General features: G+C 47.3%; 3 long non-coding RNA genes across 3 annotated transcripts in view; 2 read left to right on the forward strand and 1 right to left on the reverse strand.

The window, feature by feature from the left end:
• Positions 1-947, forward strand: part of LOC122210654 — a 98,050-nt gene extending 97,103 nt beyond the window's left edge. The window contains exon 7 of the long non-coding RNA XR_006198154.1: positions 652-947. This is a non-coding gene — a long non-coding RNA (uncharacterized LOC122210654). The remainder of the gene's footprint in view (positions 1-651) is intronic.
• Positions 948-5,929: 4,982 nt separating this feature from the next.
• LOC122210656 lies at positions 5,930-19,172 on the forward strand. Its single transcript, XR_006198157.1, has 3 exons — positions 5,930-6,549; positions 11,256-11,319; positions 18,146-19,172. It is a non-coding gene; the product is annotated as an uncharacterized LOC122210656 (long non-coding RNA).
• Positions 11,704-20,053, reverse strand: part of LOC122210657 — a 48,116-nt gene continuing 39,766 nt past the window's right edge. Inside the window, exon 3 of the long non-coding RNA XR_006198158.1 lies at positions 11,704-12,527. This is a non-coding gene — a long non-coding RNA (uncharacterized LOC122210657). The remainder of the gene's footprint in view (positions 12,528-20,053) is intronic.

Here is a 20,053-nt window from a genome sequence, read left to right on the forward strand (position 1 = left end):
ATCAGTTAAGACTCATCCGTGTCATTCCTTCAGTGACGAGTTTCCTCTGCTCCCCTCTCCTGCTTTATTATTCATGTGGCTGTGCCTCTCTGCCTGTAAACCGTGACCCCTTTGAGTTCTGGAATCCTATCCTATTAATCTTCCTATCCCCGGAACCCGGCCCAGTGACTGGCACACCAGAGGTGCTTAGTAAACGTTTGCTGGATTGAATTAAATCTGTATCCCGCAGCTTTTGCCCTTGCTGCCTTTCCCTCGACTGCTAGCCACAGCAGGGTACAAGAGGATTAGACAGGACTTTGCAGAGCAGAACTCAGATTAGAGCGTCGGAGCGCTACGGGGCTGCGCCTCTCGGCAGACCCTTTGTCTCGGTGCGATCTCGTGAGAGCTTCTTAAATTGGAACAGTCGGCGACGTTGTACCCAAACCACTCAGCTAAGCCCTAGGAGACGTTGGCCAGGATTCACAGCAACACAAACAGCTCAATCAAAGGAGAAGGTGTGCAAATCCTCTTACTTTTTATAAACTAGAGCAAGTATCCTGTTGGGGGAAAAAGACAGTTCTTTGAGACGGCACTTCCCAGGATGCTGGGCGAGAAGGTACTGGCTTTGATTCCAGGTAATGGTCTCATGTCTGTTTTCCCTTCTGCCCATAGATCTTTCCAGTGGGCCGGTGTTGTAAAGGCCACATGCGTCCACTCATCTTTGCAGAGAGGATGAATTGGAGCCAGCTCCAGAGGTGACGGGTGTGTTTGGTGTGGCCAGTGCTCATTTAACCTATTTGAATACTCAAGGGAATGTAATCAGAAAAGGCGGGAATAGACTCCACCCCCCCAGAAATTCGAGCCGAAAGGAGCTAAAATATCAAACATGCATTCTAAGGAGTCACTATTGCTTCTCAGAAGGTTCTCTGCCCCTCTGTTTTTTCTAAAAGGCATCCCAGTCTTGCAGTCATTACCACAACAGCGGAGTGAGCCCAGGGAACAGTAGGAAACTTCAGATAGCATTATTTAAATCCTCACTCCTTGTAGGTACCATCTTGGTGAGGTTAGCTTAAAATTCATAAGAATAAGTGCTTTTGCCCATCCTAATTCTGTGCATTTGACATTTTCTTTTTTTGTTTTTTATGTTTTCATTTATTTTTGAGAGAGAGAGAGACAGAGCGCGAGCAAGGGAGGGGCAGAGAGAGAGGGAGACACAGAATCCAAAGCAGACCCCAGGCCCTGAGCGGTCAGCACAGAGCCTGATGCGGGGCTCGAACTCACAAACCGTGAGCTCATGACCTGAGCTGACGTGGGACGCTTCACCGACTGAGCCACCCAGGCGCCCTGACAGTAACACATTTTCAAATGTCTGGTTAATTGTGTTCACGTGGGTCATTTAGTCGTGGGCCCAAACTAAACACTTACACAGTACCAAGCACTGTGCTGGTCTCCAGTGCGTCAAAACGGGGGGCTTCTGTTTTTCATGTTACACATAAAGCTGATGCAACAATAACTTACTAGGCACCTACATTGTTCCCAGCAAAGTATAATCAACTTGGTGATTTTGACTAAAGAGTTGCACTCACACTGTTAGTAATTCAACTCAGCCCTGTCCTTGGTCCCCTCAAAGTCATGGGAAGTAATGTTTTGATCGTTGTTTGTACATTGATCCTATGATACTTTGAGTTGTTATTATTGTTGTTGTTGCTGGCAGTGGAAGGCCCTCATCCAGTGAGACTAGTAGTTTTTAACATTTTGGTGGTTCCATTCTCCTTTCAGAGCAGAGAAGGCCAGGTGCCCTCTCTCCAGAAAAATCCACATGTTTCACACACTCATAATTTTAGATGTAAAAAGTTAACAGACCCTCTAGAGCAGAGTCAGTAGACTTTTTCCGTAAAGGCCAGATAGTAAATATTTTAGGCTTTATGGACCGAGAGGCAAAGAATGGATATTATGCGGTGGAGACATTTGTCCCTCCCCCCAAACCCGTGGGACATACGTTCCAAGACCCCCAGTGGGTGCCTGAAACCACAGATAGTACTGAGCCTTATTATACTGTTTTTTTCTATACTTACATACCTATGGTGGAGTTTATGAAGCACAGGTTATAGAACAATCGTAACAATATACTGTAATTAAAGTTATGTGAATGTGGTCTCTCTCGCGCGCTCTTAAAAGATCTTACTGTGCTGTACTCACCCTTCTTGTGATGTCACAAAATGAGAAAATGCCTACGCGATGAGAGGAAGTGAGGTGGACGAGTTAAGCATCGTGACGCAGCGTTAGGCTGCTCTTGACCTCCTGACCTTCTGACTGTATCTCAGAAGGGGCGTCATCTGCTTCCTGACCACCGTTGACTGCAGGCAACCGAAGCTGTGGGAAAGCGAAACCGCAGCAATTTTAAAGTGATAAAATCCAAACTATAGCAATTGAGTATGGGTTTTCGTAATGAAAATATATCACTTAATCACGGCTCTAAGTTAGTATCCCTTATCATCAAATCAGTTGACAATGTTCATCTGTAAAAGCCATCCGGAGCCTGAGGATGATAAAACCCAGGCAGTGGGCTGGATTTGGCCGGTGGGCCTTAGTTTGCTAATCGCTGCTGTGAGTTCCACCCAGAGGAAAAGACCCAGGTCCAGACTGTTTTCAGGAAGCCCTGCTGAGAGTAGGTACAGGCACGGCCAGGATCAGCAATGCTGTTCGTGGCCCTCCATCTTGGTGGCAGGGGACAAGCTCACACAGTGGCCTTCCCTGGAGCTGGCAAGGATCCCTGGCACAGCGCTCCCGCGCACGGAAGGGCTGGCTGGCAGCTGAATTAGGGTCGCATTTCTACTGCACAGAGCTGCAACCAAGAACGCATGGTGTAGTAAATTCTATTAACCTACATTCTGTGACCTCAATAAAACTTTCTCAATAATCAGCAAGAATAACAATGCACATGAAAAGAAATTCCTTTGCCCAGTGTTTGCAAGTTGAAATGTAAAAAGCACATCAGTGGATAAGGCTTTTTAACGAATAAAATCATTTCCTTAATCGGCAGTTAACTTTCAATCAATACTCCCTCCCAGAAACCCCAAAAAACACCACCTCGCCAATTTAAAAGAGCTTAGAATAAACCATAATAAACTAATCAAGAGGCAGGGTTCAACAAAAATGATTATGCAGAAATTTTAGCCTTGAACTCACATAGTTCATCTGTGTCTCCTAAAAACATGCCATGGTAGCAGTCAATCACAAGAGAAATGTAATTCTATATAATGTTTTCGGGCCTATAATGTCTGGAAAGCTTAGGCCACTAGGAAGAGGCATAGACGCTTTTCATTGTTGGTTAGAACCCATTGCTTCGTTTCAATAATGGTTAAATAAATAAATAAGTAGATAAATGCAGCTCCCTTGACTGGCTGGCCGAGCGGCACAATCTGAGCGTCAAACTTGACACAAGTTCTCCACCTAGTGGATGTTTCAAAAGATGTGCAATAAAATAAAAAATGCGCGGGCTTGTGGAGGTTCCTCACAAAATTCAAAATAGATCTACCCTATGACCCAGCAATAGTGCTGCTAGGAATTTACCCAAGGGATCCAGGAGTGCTGATGAGTAGGGGCACTTGTACCCCAATGTTTTTAGTAGCACTTTCAACAATAGCCAAATTATGGGAAGAGCCTAAATGTCCATCAACTGATGAATGGATAAAGAAATTGTGGTTTATATATACAATGGAATACTACTTGGCAATGAGAAAGAATGAAATATGGCCTTTTGTAGCAACATGGATGGAACTGGAGGGTATTGTGCTGAGTGAAATAAGTCAGGAAGAGAAGGACAGATATCATATGTTTTCACTCATATGTGGATCTTGAGAAACTTAGAAGACCTTGGGGGAGGGGAAGGGGAAAAAACAGTTACAAACAGAAAGGCAGGGAGGCAAACCATAAGAGACTCTTAAATACTGAGAACAAACTGAGGGTGGAAGGCGGGGTGTGGGGGAAGGGGAAAATGGGTGATGGGCCTTGAGGAGGGCACCTGTTGGGATGAGCACTGGGTGTTGTACGTAAGCGACGAACCTCGGGAATCTACCCCAAAAACAAAGAGCACGCTTTACACACTGTATGTTAGCCAATTTGACAATAAATTGGAATGCAGACAAAAAAAAAGAATAGACACAGAGACAGAGATGCACACAGGGAAGTGGAAAGCGTTCTGCGTGGCGATCGGTGACGACATATGAGGTGTCCATCTTTCTTCACTTACATTTTTCCTCTTTCTTCTGTATCTCTTCCTACCTTAGGCCAGGTTCCCCAGGAATGACTCAGAGATAGACACTTGCAAGCGGGACATTAATTGGGGATTACTCGAAGGAAAAGCCCCCATGAGGGAATGCAGGGAGCAGCCCCGGGCAGTGGGGGCGGTTGGACTGGGACCCAGACGCCTGCCCCACGTGGCCGTTGGAGGGGTGGTCCCACCCCAGGGCTCAGCACTGCTCTTGGTTGGACACTTGAGGCACCACTGCCCTGGTGAGTGGGAGCCACAGTGCCGGACCCATTCCTTGCCCCCAATCCTGCCACCCTCGCTACTTCATCTGCGGGTCCGTGTGGCCAGTGCTGGGTGGCCAATGATGAAGCTGGTTGACTCCAGCTTAAGTGAGCCATTCCCTGCTTATTTAATGCCTCATGTATGGTGGATGCTCCCTGGTGGCCTTTCATGTGAGCAACAGCCTGGGGTGCCTGGGTGGCTAGGTCAGTGGGTTAAGCATCCAGTTTTTGATTTCGGCTGAGGTCATGATCTTAACGGTTTGTGAGTTTGAGCCCCACGTTGGGCTCTTCACTGGCAGGGCAGAGCCTCCTTGGATTCTCTCTCTCTCTCTCTCTCTCTCTCTGTCTTTTTCTCTCTCCTTTTCTCTCTGCCCCTCCCCCTCCTCAAAATAAATAAACATTTTTTTTTTTAGAAAAAGGAAACAAAGCCCTTCACACCTGGTGTCCATCCACCTGCTTCTGCCCCAGACCCGCTTGTCCCTTGGAGGCCCACAGGCTTTCTCTTTGCAGGCTTCTGACCGAGCAGCCAAGCCATCTGCCACTGTTGATGAGTCCACGTGCCTCCAGCCATTCTCCTTACACACGAAGTGGACGATTAGATGTGTCATCCAACTCGCTGCCCCTTGGGTTTCCCCCTCACCTCTGTCTTCAGGGCCAGCCCGAGGGGCTGTAGTGCGGCTACTGTTAAGTCTTAGCTTGTATCTTTCCCACTCCGACCCATCTGTAAATTTGGCTTGGCTTTTCTCCACCTCCATCACCCTGCTCATAACGGACCCCTGCCCCCACCATGCAGCCATAGGTATGGATGAGGGGAAGGACGAAATGGGAGTCAGAAGCCCCACCTTTTGTACCTCAAACTGGAAATCCCACCTTTTCTACCTCAATGCGGGGTGATAAAATGAAAGATACAGGGAGAATCGGAAGAACAGGAGAGTATTAAGAATGGGTTGAAAGGGAGAAGTAACAGGGTGCCTGGGTGGCTCAGTCGGTCAAGCGTCTGACTCTTAATTTCAGCTCACGATCTCACGGTTTCGTGGGATCGAGCCGCACATCAGGCTCTGTGCTAAAAGTGCGGAGCCTGCTTGGGATTCTCTGTCCCCCTCTCTCTGCCCTTCCTCCCACTCAGACTCTCTGTCTCTCTCTCCAAATAAATAAATAAACTTTTAAAAGATCAAAAAAAGACACAAGGAAGAAGTAACTGCACTAAAGGTTACATACATCTGGGATGTAGAAGAACAAGTGGAGAATCGAAAACTTCCTTCGCTTGCCTCCCACGCTTCGTGCTGACTCTCCAGCTCCCTCTACTCCTTCCCAGATTCCTTTGGCTCCTCGTTGGAGTTGGCGTCACCCAGAGCCCGGTGCCGGGACCACTCCTCTTTCCTTGTCACCCTTGATGTCCCCCGGTGTCATGCTTCAAGTGTCTTCTGTGTCCCAAGTCCCAGATTTAAATGTCCAGCCCAGACCTCCTCCTGCCCACTTGTACACTTCGCTGCTCATTCGCCACCTGACTCTGCCTGGCTAAAGGGCCTCTCAGGCTCAGCCGCTGGACGGCCACACTCGGTTGCCTACAGCCAAGTTCCTGACACCCCCCCCCCACCGGGGTTCTCCCATCTCTGTAAACGTCAGCTTTGGTTTTTCAACTTGCTCCGGCCGAAAACTTGGAGGCGTCCTTGACTCCTCTTCTCCTTCCCCCCACTCCCTGGATCCAGATGCAAATCCTGTCAGTTATATTCTTAGAACACGTCCAGAATCCAACCGCTTTCGCCACTCCTGCAGCCACCCCTGCGGCTCAGGCCACCATTGGCCCCTGTCTTCCTGTCATGTCTGAACAGATCTGGTGTCTGCCTTTGCTCCTGCCATTTATTCTCCGCACGCAGCCAACACCAGGCTGTTGAACAGAAGTTGAGCTGTGTGGTTTTCCTGCTTTAAGCCCTCCCTCCATCAGCTCCACCGCATACTCAGGGGACGAGCCAAAGTCACCACCTGGACCCATGATGCTCTGCACAACCTGGCCTCTACCCTCCTCAAACAACACAGGTAAGGCCGTCCCACTCATCCTTCCCACTTCCCGGAGTGCTCCTTCCCAGAAGGCTGCACAGGTCCCTCCCTTACCTCTTCCAGGTCTTTATTCAATTTATTGAGTTATTTATTTTTAAAGTAGGCTTCATACCTAGCACAGAGCCCAGTGTGGGGCTTGAACTCACAAAGCCAAGATCAAGACCTGAGCTGAGATCGAATTGCTCAACTGAGCCACCCAGGCACCCCCAGTTCTTTATTCAAATGCCACCTTTTCAGAAACGTCTCCCCTGTAACTTCTGATTTAAAATGGGTAAAAACAACTCTACTTGGCATGCCTGGGTGGCTCAGTTGATTAAGCGTCCAACTTCAGCTCAGGTCATGATCTCACAGTTCGTGAGTTCGAGCCCCACATCGGGCTCTGTGCTGACAGCTCGGAGCCTGGAGCCTGCTTCGGATTCTGTGTCTCCCTCTCTCTATCCCTCCCCAGCTTGCACTCTGTGTCTCTGTCTTTCTCAAAACTAAACATAAAAAAAATTTTAAAAAACTCTACTTGTTCTCCCCTTTAGAGGGTTCAGTGGTGGCCCCCGAAAAGATACAAATACATCCTAACCTCCAGAATCTATGATTGTGCCCTTATTTGGCAGAGGGTCTTTGCAGATGTAATCAAATTATAGATCTTGAAATTAGATCATCTTGGATTACCTGGGTGGACTCTAAACCCAATCACAAGTTTCCTTGTAAGAGACAGAAGACACAGACTCCCAGAAGAGGGGAGGTGTGAAGACAGATGACTACCCAATATGAAATGCACTGATCATGTTTATTGACTTCCTACCCTACTACTCTATGAGCTACAAGAAGGCAGAGGTTTTTATCAGTTTTGTTCACACCAGAGTCGAAGACAGTGCCTGGTTCCACTGCCTACTTTGGGGTTAGAGTTCAATGAATATGTGTTAATTAGGTAAGCCGAGAGAGGAATAAATGAATGAGTAATGTCATCCCTGATACTGTGCCTGAGTGAACAGAAGAATGATGGCTCCATTGATCAAAACAGGAGAGAAGGAGAAATCATAATTAGAACGGAGGTGGGGGTAGCTAGACATGTGCGATGTAGGGCATGTTCGGTTCGATAGGACGTAACTACATAGAAATGTACACACAGCCACAACTTACGATGGCTCAACTTAGGAGTTCTTGACTTTGCAGTGGTGTAAAAGCGAAATGCACGAAGTCAAAACTGTGCTTGGAATTTCGAATTTGGAATATTTCCCGGGCTAGCGATACGTGGGACGATCTTCTCTCGTGATGCCGGGCAGGGGCCGCGGCTGTAACTCCAGGTCACCAAGCGGTCACAGGGGTCAACCAGAGACACACCTCCGGCCATTCTGCACCCGCACAGCCATTCTGGTTTTCACTTTCAGTACAGTGTTCAACACATCATGTAAGATAGTCAACACTTTATTGTAAAATGGGCTTTGTGTTGGGTGATTTTGCCCAGCCACAGGCTAATGTAAGTGTTCTGAGCATGCTTGAGGCCACCTAGGCTAAGGTATGATGTTCAAGAACTCAGGTGTATTAAAAGCATTTTCAACTTCATGACATTTTCTACGTGCAGTGGACTTTTGGGCACATAACCCCCATTGTGAACGGAAGAAGATCTGTGTACATTTTCACTAATTTCGGATTTACTTATCCAGCCAATTCCAAAAGAATTTCGGAAGACTTACTCTATTTAATAACACATAATAGACAAAAACAGAAGAAAACTGACAGGCTTTGGGGACGTAGGACTGATGTTTGGTTGAAATGTCCGTGTGGAGATACATAGATTAGTGATTAAATTTCAAAGATGAGACTTCAAAATCCTATTTTAGCTAGCCTCTCTTGCACCAGACGTTTTATTGCATAAATTCCAAATTGATTTATTGACCGACTGATGGACCGATTTTACCTCTCATCTTTTCCCCTTTCTGTATACTGAGGCAATATTCGTGGTCAGGAAAGCAGGCGAGATTCAAATTACATCAAGGGTAAGGGAAGAGCAATAGCTCTAGAAAGTTTCAGAGATTCAGAGTAGAAGCTGAATCCGTCAGCTAGCCTCAGACCTCGTGCACCCCTTAAAGAACTGACCTCCCCTGAACGCCCCCTGCAGGAGGCCCGCGGAGGAACCAGTGCGCACCTTGGGGCACATGGGGGTGCTGTTCCAACCATGGCCGGCTTTACTTCCCCACCCTCTTCCGCTCCCCGTTTAATGAAGCACTTCCACTAGTGAAGGTGTTTTCCAAATAATTTTTTGCCCTGCCCCTCTTGCTTGTTGGAAGGAAGGAAGGAAGGAAAGAAAGAAAGAAAGAAAGAAAGAAAGAAAGAAAGAAAGAAAATGAAGAAGAAAGAGAAAGAGAAAGACAGCAAAAGGAAAGAAAGAAAGAAAGAAAGAAAGGAGGAAGGAGAAGAAAGGGAAAGAGAAAGACAGAAAAAGAAAAGAAAGGGAAAGAAAAGAAAGAAAGAAAGAAAGAAAGAAAAAGAAGGAAGGAGAAGAAAGGGAAAGAGAAAGACAGAAAAAGAAAAGAAAGAAAGGGAAAGAGAAAGAAAGAAAGAGAAAGAAAGAAAGAGAAAGAAAGAAAGAAAAGAAAGAAAAAAAGAAAAAGCTCCTCATACTAGTTTACATTATAAATGGAATAGATGTCTCCTCTCTACAATTGCCTTTAAAATTTTTAGGACATTTCTTTTCTATGTCTATTTATGTTTGAGAGAAAGAGAGAGAGACTCACAGAGTATGAGTTGGGGAGGGTCAGAGAGAGAAGGAGACACAGAATCTGAAGCAGGCTCCTGAGCCGAAGTCGGACGCTCAACTGACTGAGCTACCCAGGGGCCCCAGGACATCTTTCAAATGATAGAATGTCAGTGAGAAAGATAAATGTAAGAGTCAGATTTCTTTTTTTTTTTTTTTAAGTTTATTTTGAGAGAGTACGCAAGCAGGGGGAGGGCAGAAAGAGCAGGGGAGAGGGAGAGGGAATCCCAAGCAGGCTCCCCACGGGGAGGGAGCCAGCAGGGAGCCCCCCCGGGGGCTTGAACTCATGAACCGGGAGATCAGGACGTGAGCCAAAACCAAGAGTTAAAGGCTTAACCGACTGAGCCCCCCAGGAGCCCCAGATTTCTTTATTTTGCAAGGTTTGCAGAGCCACGGTGGTAGTCTCGCAGAGGCCAAAGGGCTCAACTTGTTAAGTGTTTGGTCCTTACTCTTTTACAGAGGTGTGTCACGTAGGAGGCATTGGCCACGCACCTTGGCCTGTTCACACCAACCTCGCCTCGGCCAGCAGGAGGCAGGCTGAGCGCCCACCGCGCTCGATGTCATTGTGCAGTTTCCAGCTGAGCCCCAGTGCGTTTTTGAAAACATGAGTGTCGAAAACATGCTCATAAAATATGAGAAAATATTAGCTTCATGGATGGAATCTGCATTTAATGGACCTTGAGGGATGAAATGAAATATATACATATATCCTTATGCTTACCAGTGTATTCAAGGATCTGAATCAGCAGCCAGATGAAAAGACTCATGGGGTGAGGTTCTGAACAAAGGAGCTTCAGTCCTGGCAGAAGTTGGGGCTTGGATCGGAGGTGGCACATTGGGCGGTCTTGTTCCTCAAGCATAGAAGCTCTCCAAAATAATAATAATAATAATAACGAGATGAAGTATATTTTCTTGCAATATTCAGTGCATATTTTATATCTCAATACCTTGACATGTTAGGGGGGCTTTCTCTTTTTTCTTTTTTTTAACTTTTGAGTTCATTTTAATTCCAAAGTTAAAAAACAAACTGGAAAAGCTGAATTCTTCTAAACTGCTGTATTTTTCACTATGAGTGCTAGATGGCAGGTGCACACTTCACATGGCTTTAGGCTGCTTTGCTGGGATTAGCCTCTCCTTGATGACAAGAATGTTTTGATTATTTAAATGAAACTCTAGGGCCGAGTGTGGAAGAAAAGTGACATTTGATGTCACAAACTGTTTATAGCTAAAATCCCTGATTGGCAGGAAGACAGGAATCCCCCAGCTGTCCTCCAGAAGAGACTTCGTGGGCTGGGACACTGCTAGGTCTTGTTTAAGGTCTTGCTCCCTAACTGCAACACTGAATCTGACTAACGAATCCACACTAGCCGCCGCGAGAGAGCGTGAACTGGTCCGTGAACAGGGCAACCCCTGGCGTCTCCCTTTCATTCTGGTTGAGTTGTGGGTTTCGAGTATGGATGTAGACTCACCTGGAATCGATTTCCAGGGGGCAGTCGCTCACCAAACCTTACATCTGTGCCACCAGACAAGCTTTTAACTTCTCTAAACCCCTGTTTCTTCGTTCGTAAAAGGTGGATGATATTGGCGGGGTTTTGTCAGAATTCAGAGAATGATGTTAAGATCTCAGCACAGAGCTGACACAGAAAGTGCTCAATAAATGGCAGTTAGTGTCATTTCATTGTAGAAGTTGAGGCTAATTAGTTCCGGAGTCACAACATCTCAGACTAGAAGGGGCCTTCAAGTCCAGTCCAACTGTGACTCTCCAGCCCCTGGCCAAGCAGTCTTGTCTACGCAGGACCTCTTCCAAGATACTCGGCATTTGACATCAAAAGCCTTCCGTTGAGGTTATGGCCAATAAAGGGGAGGAGAAGGGAAAGTCATATAGAGGCCCGCCTGCTAAGAAGCCTTGTAAGAAAATACCTGATTTTTCTTGCAGGCTTGGTTTTCTGAGCAGAAGAGCAAGTCATCCTACCGGAACAGAACGGAAACTCCCGTCTAAGGTGATACTTTCTGAAAGGCACTTTGAAAACAACCCCCCCCCCCAAATCTCTTATAAACCACAGCTGTTAAAATCCAGAGGTACCCAGCTAGGTATTAGAGAGTTCTTTCCAACACAGCTAATAAATGAGAGGCTGCAATGAAGACCTCGGCGGGCATCGCTGAAGCCTGGGAGTTGCGCTGTGACAGTCTGCTGGTGCCTGGCGACGACAGAGATTATCAGCGAAGCATTGAAGGTTACGCCAGGAATCGCAACATTGCCACCTGCGCTCCGGCTGGGAAGAACGAGCCTGCCAGGAAAAGTCGTCGCAAAGTTTTGCATGATTTCCTCAGTGCCAGAGGCTGGAGGACACGATGCGACGCGAGCCCCACCGCCCAGCTGCTCTTTGACCTTGGTCATGAGTCATCCTTCTCCCCGAACCTCGGCGTTTCGCCAGCTGTGGGGTGGTGGTTGCCATCACCTGCCTCCCTCACTTGATCATTAAGGGCTTTCACGAATTTCATTTTCACGCGGTGTTTTCGCATCCTTGGCAGGGCGTTGCTACCTCGTGTAAGGAGAAAGCCGTTATCATTATTGACCTCAGGGCCAAAAAAGGCTCCTTTTTCCGGCTTCCTTGCTTATGAAGCCTTAGTATCAAGTTGGTATGAAGCTTTTCATCACACACACACAAAAAGCAGTCAAAAGGTCACCGTTTGGGAATATGAATTTATTGTCGCAGCTGCCTTCTGTGAAAGGCAACGTGCTTTCGCACATGTAGCCGGTTACAGGGAAGGCTCGCTCCGAAGGTCCCCAGTACAGATGGCCGGAGCTGGCCTCTGGCGGGCCCTTCATTAAACAGTCTCCCTTTGACCAACAGGCCTCATTGTGAGGCAGCCCAGGCCTCAGCTGATGTCAAAAGCCCCATTCTACCCAGGGTGGATTCTTCTCACAAAGCATGCCCACACGCATCCCGCGGCAGATAGGGACGGGGCTAGCCCCACAGATGTCACTGCCACCACCGCCGCTGTCACTTTTCTCCGTCACACGATCCCGGGTATCCTTCCAGAGACCAGCACAAAGCTTGATTCAGAGTTTGCCTTTGACCGAGGCACACTTGGCTGCAGATGGGACGGGGCGGGGGGTGCGGGGAGAAAAAGGCGTCCTCGTGTTTCTCCACACTCGCCTGGGAAAGCTTGGGAATTCTGGCTTCTTTGCCAGCGTCGGCTCAGGCTGAAAAACAAATCAGAAAGCTGCCAATGGTTTCATTGAGTCTAGGAAACTGGGTTAATGCGACTCTGTGCGTGAGACCATCAATGAACAAAAGTCAGGAAATCCAAGAGCGCCATTCCCACAGCCCACGGAGGCCTTCCACACACAGGTGACTCTGTGTGCCTGCCCGGGCCCTGCACAGCACCCTTGCCAAAGGAGGCACGCCTTCCCGGGAGGTCGCTGGCCTCGAAGGGGGACACGGTCTCCGCATTCGTTACGTTACAGCTTCACCTCTGAAATTATTTGTGTGGTTTTAAGTCCGCCGCACCCCATTGTAGTTACCCTGCCCCACTGAACGGACCAAGCCTTTCCTCTTTCCACCTCTGCATTCTCAGGGCCGAGAACGGAAGCTGGGATATGCTGAATAAGGAAATAACGGGTGGGCGCGTGGACGGGTGGGTGCTTGAAAGGTGTCTGTAAAGTGCAAACCGTTCTATTTCCGCTCATTCTAACACTATCACACACAAGTGGTTGTCTGCAACTCAAAGCTACCGTTTTATCTAGACTCCCATCCTTCTGATCTGTGAAGGAGGTGGCAAGTCTCTGCCGTTTCAAAGGCAAGTAGAAACTCTATACCTTCACTACGTAATTGTTGGCAAAATCTCATCATTATTCTCCCAGAGTCCCCACCAAAGCCTACTGTCCCAGTGGACCTGTTGCCTCCCCTCTCTCTTTTGCCCCCCAAAGCAAAGAAAGCCCTTGGAAATTACGTCTAGAAAGCGAGCCCGAGAACTTCACGCAGGGAATTACGGCGTTGAGGCCAACTCCTTGGTGGCACTGCCACTCAGCAGGCATTCGGCTCCTGCCAGGCGTGTGCACATAGCAATTATTTCACAAGAAGAATACACAACAAGAGGCGTGGGCAGTGACTTGGTGCCCCCCAGGAGCTGGTAGTGTCCTCAGTGGAGGAGACGTGTCGCACACAGTCATAGTACATGAGGCATGTCCTACATCCCAAGAGCAATCACGTGGCAGAAACATAGGTAAAATAAGGCATCTGAGTACACGAAAAAAGAAAAGTGGACTAAACGTTGCAAAGGCCAGGGGACGGAGAGAATGGAATGATTGGAGATAAGTGACGTTAACCAGGATGTTCCTCACTGGGGGGGAAGCCAGTTCGGGAACACTTGAAGCATGGAGATGGCATCATAACAACATATCAGAATTCCATCACGCTAGAAGAATCCAGAACTGGACAGAGTATTAGAGACTGTGTAAGTCAAACCCATATTCATATATATGAAACAACTGACTTACCTACCAGACTAACAGTGAACAACTTTCATGCAGGATCAACCGTGATATCCACGAATACAGTTCAACGTAAGTGTTATCAGAAGGCCCATCTCACCTCAAAACGGCCCCATCAGTTCTGTTATGATAGTTCATATATTCCTGCCATTTTTTCATCCCTTTGGATAAACTTATGCTTCCAGAAAGTGCACATTAAAAACAAAAAATCTGATTTCAAAATGAGGGGCAGTCCCCCTCCCTGTACCTGTACTCTATATGCATAAAGGTCGTGAAAGTCTCACACACACACACACACACACACACACAAACGCTGAGGAATTGTTCCATATAAAGAAAGACAAAAGAAGCACAATAATTAAATGCCTTGTGGGACCCTGGATTCGGATCCTGAACCAGAAAAGGATTATTTCCTTTTTGCTTTCCTATGTGTCAGCAGAACAGTTGGCAAAATTTGAATAAATTCTAGAAATTAGATATTAGTATATCGGTGTTAATTTCCTGATTTTGATCATTTTCCTGTGGTTCTGAAAGAGACTGTCCCTGTTTTTAGGTATCACACACTGAAGTACTTAGAGGTAAGGGAACATGTGTCACCCATATTAAAATCATCCTGTCAGGTCTCAGCAGGAAGGTCACAAGAACCTGCAAAGGAGAGTATGACCAACAGGAGGCACTGGAGAGCCTGAGTAATGGGGGCATCCAATGTGCCCGCCTGGATCCTGCTTCAGAATGGCACCGAGGTATCGAGCAAATTGCTTAACATCTCTACTGTCCTTTGTTTCCCCATGTGAGGATGCTAAGAAAAAATGCTAGCAGCCTACATTTATTAAAACTTTTGGGGGCACAGTCGGTTAAGTGTCCGACTTCGGCTCAGGTCATGATCTCACGGTTCGTGAGTTCGAGCCCCGCGTCGGGCTCTGCGCTGACAGCTCGGAACCTGGAGCCTGTTTCGGATTCTGTGTCTCCCTCTCTCTCTGCCCCTCCCCTGCTCACTCTTTCCCTCTCCCTCCTCTCTCTTTCTCTCAAAAATAAATAAACATTAAAAAAATTTTTTTTAATTAAAAAAAATACAGATTTGGTTTTTAAAAAAACTTCTATATGTACCAGGCACTACGTCAAGCACTTTATGTGTGCTAACAACCTTTTACAAACGAGAAGACAGTTACACAGAGTAATGTCATTTGCTCAAGTTCATACAACTGAGTAGTTGTAGTAGCGAAAACTGAGCTGCTACCTTGTACCCTGTGTTATCCATCAGGGTCCCTGTGAAACTGACATGAAATATGCCAAGCGCCTATTTAGCGCCTGTGCCCCAGGAAATGCTCAGTAAAGGTAAGCTGGTCTCCAGTGTCACCAACATCCCCACCATCGATGATGCCCTACAGTCTATCTGCCTTAGCTGGTTGCCAAGTCCTCAGTGCTGAGGTCCCTCTTCTGATTAAATCTTGTGTAGTTTCATCAAATAATGTAATCTGTAAGTTAAACCCCAGATAGGAGAGCTAAAGAAAAATTAGCCATAACATTACGTGAATGTATTTTTCTTGTAACACTTGTAACTTTGTAACTTGGTTCCATAAACTTGGCTGGTATGATGCACCTTAACTCGAGGACATTTTTCATACGATTTGGATTCCTTCCATAGGACACCGTAGAGCCAGGGGGAAAAAAGATTTATATTCCATCATATCGTGGTGTACATATTTGGGGCACGTATTTGGGCTTTTCTCCAGAAATTGTGCTAATGCATCTTGTCTAGTAAAAGACACTGGGCGTCATTCAAACCAGATGTTATTTCACAAACCATCTTCCTAGGTTTGTATTTTTTGGTTTTAGATTTTTTTTTTAGCTCCTACCAGAATGGCCTTTGACGGTTTTCATTTGGTTGGTGTTGATACTAGGTGGGCCATCCAGTCATGTTCTTTCTTCTTCTTTTTTTAATTTTAGAGAGAGAGAGCATGAGTGGGGTAGAGGGGCAGAGGGAGAGAGAGAGAGAGGGAGACAGAATCTTAATCTGAGCCACCCAGGCAACCCTGTCATGTTCTTTAAACTCACAAGGAGACTGTGTCTTCTGCTAGGGCTGCTGTGACAAAACACCACAGTCTGGGTGGCTCAAACAGAACTCTGTTTCCTCACAGTTGTGGAAGCTAGAAGTCCGAGTTCAAGGTGGCAGTCGGCAAGGTTGGTTTCTTCTGAAGTCTCTTTCCTTGGCTTGCAGATGACCGTCTTCTCACTGTGTCTTCACGTCTCTCCTTTGTGTGTGTCTGTGTCCTAATTTTCTCTTCTCATAAGGACACCAGTTATACTGGATTACGGCCCGTCCTACTGACCTCATTTTAACTCAGAAGGCTCTTTAAAGTCCCTATCTCCAGATACACTCATATTTTCAGGTACTGGGGTTTAGGGCTTCAACATACAACTTTTGGAGGACATAATTCAGCTCATAATAGAGACTTAAAGGGAGAGGATGAGAAAATCCATAGGTGCCTTCGATTCTAGGAACACATATGCCTTGGGGCCCACTGTTTGCAAAACACTACGAATCTAGCCTCTCACGCTGCCTGTCTCATCTGCATCAGCTTTTGGGAGCTAGTCAGGTGGAGGTTCCAGCCTCGCAGAGTTTCCAGAACCTGCTCTTACATCCCCATCAACTCCTTCTCGAACCCTGCTGCCCCTACCTTGATATCCTGCCCAGCCAACTCCGTACCTCCATGTTCAGTGTCATTCTCGGTGCCCAGGAACATAAAACTCTCGTGCATAATATGTTGGCACCAAGGCTGAACTCAACACTCAGCCAATATGGCTAAGCAACTTGGAAATAATCCATCCTCTTAATAGCTGATATAATTTTAGTACTTTATTTACTACAAACGCTGAATTTTGCCTTCAGGCCTCATGGAGAACAGCACTGACAACTCCCAGAAACATACTTGAAATGCCTCACATAGCATACACAGCTGACTAGAAGCTCTCTTAGTGCGCTGTGTCAGGGATGAGGAAAAATGGGGGGTGAAACCGCTAATGCACAACTGAAGCTCTGGGGGTCTGCCCCAGAATCCCTGGCCCGCGTGACCTCTGATTTCGGACCCAGAGCCCTGTAATCCTCAGTCTGCTAATGACTCTGCAGAGGGTTTAGGCTTCTGTCTCGGTTTCCATGTCAGTGAAATCGGGATTAAAAAAATAGATTGTTCTCCTCCCCCCAAACTGTTGTAAAAGGGTGAGGATTAGATGGAACGCTGAAACAAACTTGGTGAAAGTCAAAATTGGTGAAATGGTACGATTTTAATTCTTAACTGCGAAAGCCGATTTTAATCCACTAAATTGGTAATTTTTGTTCCGGCAATGTCTACTGGTTCATGCTCATTACCGGATAAAGACTGAATGACTCTCGGAGTGGAACTTTGCCTTCAATCCCATGAGAAGATTCAGATCTATGCTTTCGTCTTCACTGATTCTTCTCAGCTCTAGACTTCCATACTGTATGATATAATATATGAGAGTGATTGTATACCCTTGGAACTAACAGAATCTTATATATCAATTATACCCCAATTTAAAAAAATCCATAGGGTATAACATGACCTTGGTCTTAACAAGAATTTATCATCAAGTTGCCGACATGGATGTACTTATTGTCCCAGAATGACATACTTTCAACTGGCAAATTTCATGTTGTGTATATTTTGCCATGAATTTTAAGAATTTATCATCCAAAAAAAAAAAGAGTTCAATACTTTGTGATTTTACAGGGACTCAAGGAGCCGACTGTAGTATGAAACACGACCACCAGGGGACAGCATAGACCTGATTCTGCTTTAGACTTCACTAGGCTCTGGCAGTGGGTTTTCTCCTGTCACAAAGTGCCCACCCTTCCCTCGGGAAAACCTCTCCGTGCTGTAGGATCTGAAGTGCCCCCAGAGCAGCGGCCCAGAGCCCCTGACAGCAGTCCTTGCCCCAAGCAGGACTCTAGCTCCTCCTTTGGCCTTGTGTGGTCCCAAGTAACAGGCGGGAGCGAGGACACCAGGCACCAGTATGGGCGTGCAGTACACAAGCATCAGAACCGACCGTGTCCCAGGTCTGCCTCTTTCCAAGGCATCAAGGAGGAGGCACCGGCTTGGGGGCGGGGGGGCAGCCTGGGGCAGGTGCATGAATAAGGCCCCCAAACCTTCAGGTAGGAGAGAACAGGAGATCAGGTCGGCCTTAGAAAAGATTACTGGTAAAGAGCAGACAAGCATTGCGTGTTTACATTATTTTGTATTTTCAGGGTGTCTTATCCTCACTCATTCATTGTTAGCTCATAATTCTGAACCGTCACCCTCATATTACAGATGGAAGAACGAAACTCAGGACCAGTACCCCATTCCCCCTTGTACCGTTTGTTGTGAGACACAGAAGCCTTGCGAAAGCACATAACTTCTAATGAGAAAAGAAAACCCCAACCCAGGACCAAGGTAGGAAGATCGCGTTACAACACAGAAGCAGAAACTCAGCAAGCCCCCCCACCACAACAACCACGACTCTGAATTTGTGCGGCAACCAGAATAACCTGTTCTGTCAAGCAAAGAGGAGGCCGGGCACCCGGCAGCCGGAGCCGGGGGACCGAGGAAGCATCGCAGGGACAGATATGTGGTGACAGGGTCAGAGGGGCCGCAGCGGGCTCTTTGCTCCACTCCTCCCGCGGTTCCCACACATGGGCTTCCCATTCATCCCCGTGATTGATGCTCCTGGAGAGTCTGTCTGTGAGCTAATTCTGGGGGCTGACCTGTGTCGGCTGGGCAGGAGCGGGTAAGAGGACCGGTAGGTGAGAGCGGGCTATTCACAAGAGGGCAGCCTCTGCTGGAGCCGAGCACAGAGTTTGGCCGAAACTCAACACCTCTCAGAAGTACAGATTAGTCAAGAGGAAGAAAGGAGAAGGCATTGTGGAAGTTTTCAAGAAGGAGACAAAGATGCCTGTGTTTTGTGTCGCTCAGCTGCCTCGAGAAAATGTCCATTTGTTTTCTTTCCACTCCTTTTACATTTTAAGTGGAATCTAGTGAATGTGTCTGTTCAGTGTTCCCAATTTCACCGTTCTCACTACACCTCATGTTGCCATTTTAATGAAGCATCATTTTCCCAGAGGGTGTGGGAACAAAACTTATTTAATGACCTCTCGGAGCAAACACTGGGTTCTTCAAATATTTCCCTGAATTAAGCCCCCTACCCCACGATTCACTTCCTTTTTAAAATACCGGTTTGCCAGTTTACTGCAAGCCAATAAACAGGGCTTTTCTTTGCTCTCCAGCCACAGAGTTCCTGTTGAGTCTCTGAGCCTGGGAAGTCCATGAGAAAGCCCAGACTCCCGGCCATTAGCCGTGTACCCTGGGCGGGGGTCAGGGCACCGCAGCCGCGTGCTCGGAAACCCGAGCCACGTGCCCTGCACCCCGGCAGCACACAGATTTAGGGGACTCAACAGACCTGGGATGCCCCTGGAGATTATCTAGTTCGACCCCTCACTTTACAGATGAGGAAACTGAAGCTGGGGGGTGGGGGGGAGGCATGCGGAGGCCACACAAGGTGTCACAGATACAAGGGCATAAGCCGGGTTGGCCCCATGTGGTTCCCACGCCCCTGCTTCAGCATCGCTTAGGGTAATTGTGCAAATGCAGATTTCTGAACCCTTTCTAAACCTACTGAACTGGAATTTCGGGGGCGGGAGGGTACTGGGAATGTATACCCTAACAACGCCCCACCACGGTGGTTGCGATCCACATGAACTCTGGAGGAGCATTAGTAGTAGAAAAAACGGGCTGAGAGTCAGATCTGGGTTTGAATCCCATCTCTGCTACTTGCCCCGCACATGTAACCAACTAACGTCTCTGAACTCTCTTTCTTCATCTGTACTTGGGGAGATCACTGTGGGGGCTGTAAGGGACACACGCAGGCCCCAGGGTCTGGCACCATGCACTCAATCCGTGTCACCTGTCACCTAGAGATTGTTGGATCTGAGCCCCAGAGCCTCATTTACAGACCGTATGAGCTCGGGCACATCATTTGTGTCCCCTGAGCCTCGATTTCCTCCTCTGTAAGTGGACATAATAGTATCACCTCCTCCCAGGAATGTTGCAAAGGTTAACTGTAGTATGTTGTAACAGCATCTACCCGGCATGAAACAAAACCACCTCTAGGTCTTTCAAATAGAATTCAAGGCAGGGATTTGGTTCCACACTAGGTGGAGGAGCTAGGGAGCCAGAAAGAAT

The sequence above is a fragment of the Panthera leo genome, chromosome F2 (genome assembly GCF_018350215.1).
Source record: "Panthera leo isolate Ple1 chromosome F2, P.leo_Ple1_pat1.1, whole genome shotgun sequence".
Taxonomy (NCBI): Eukaryota; Metazoa; Chordata; class Mammalia; order Carnivora; family Felidae; genus Panthera; species Panthera leo.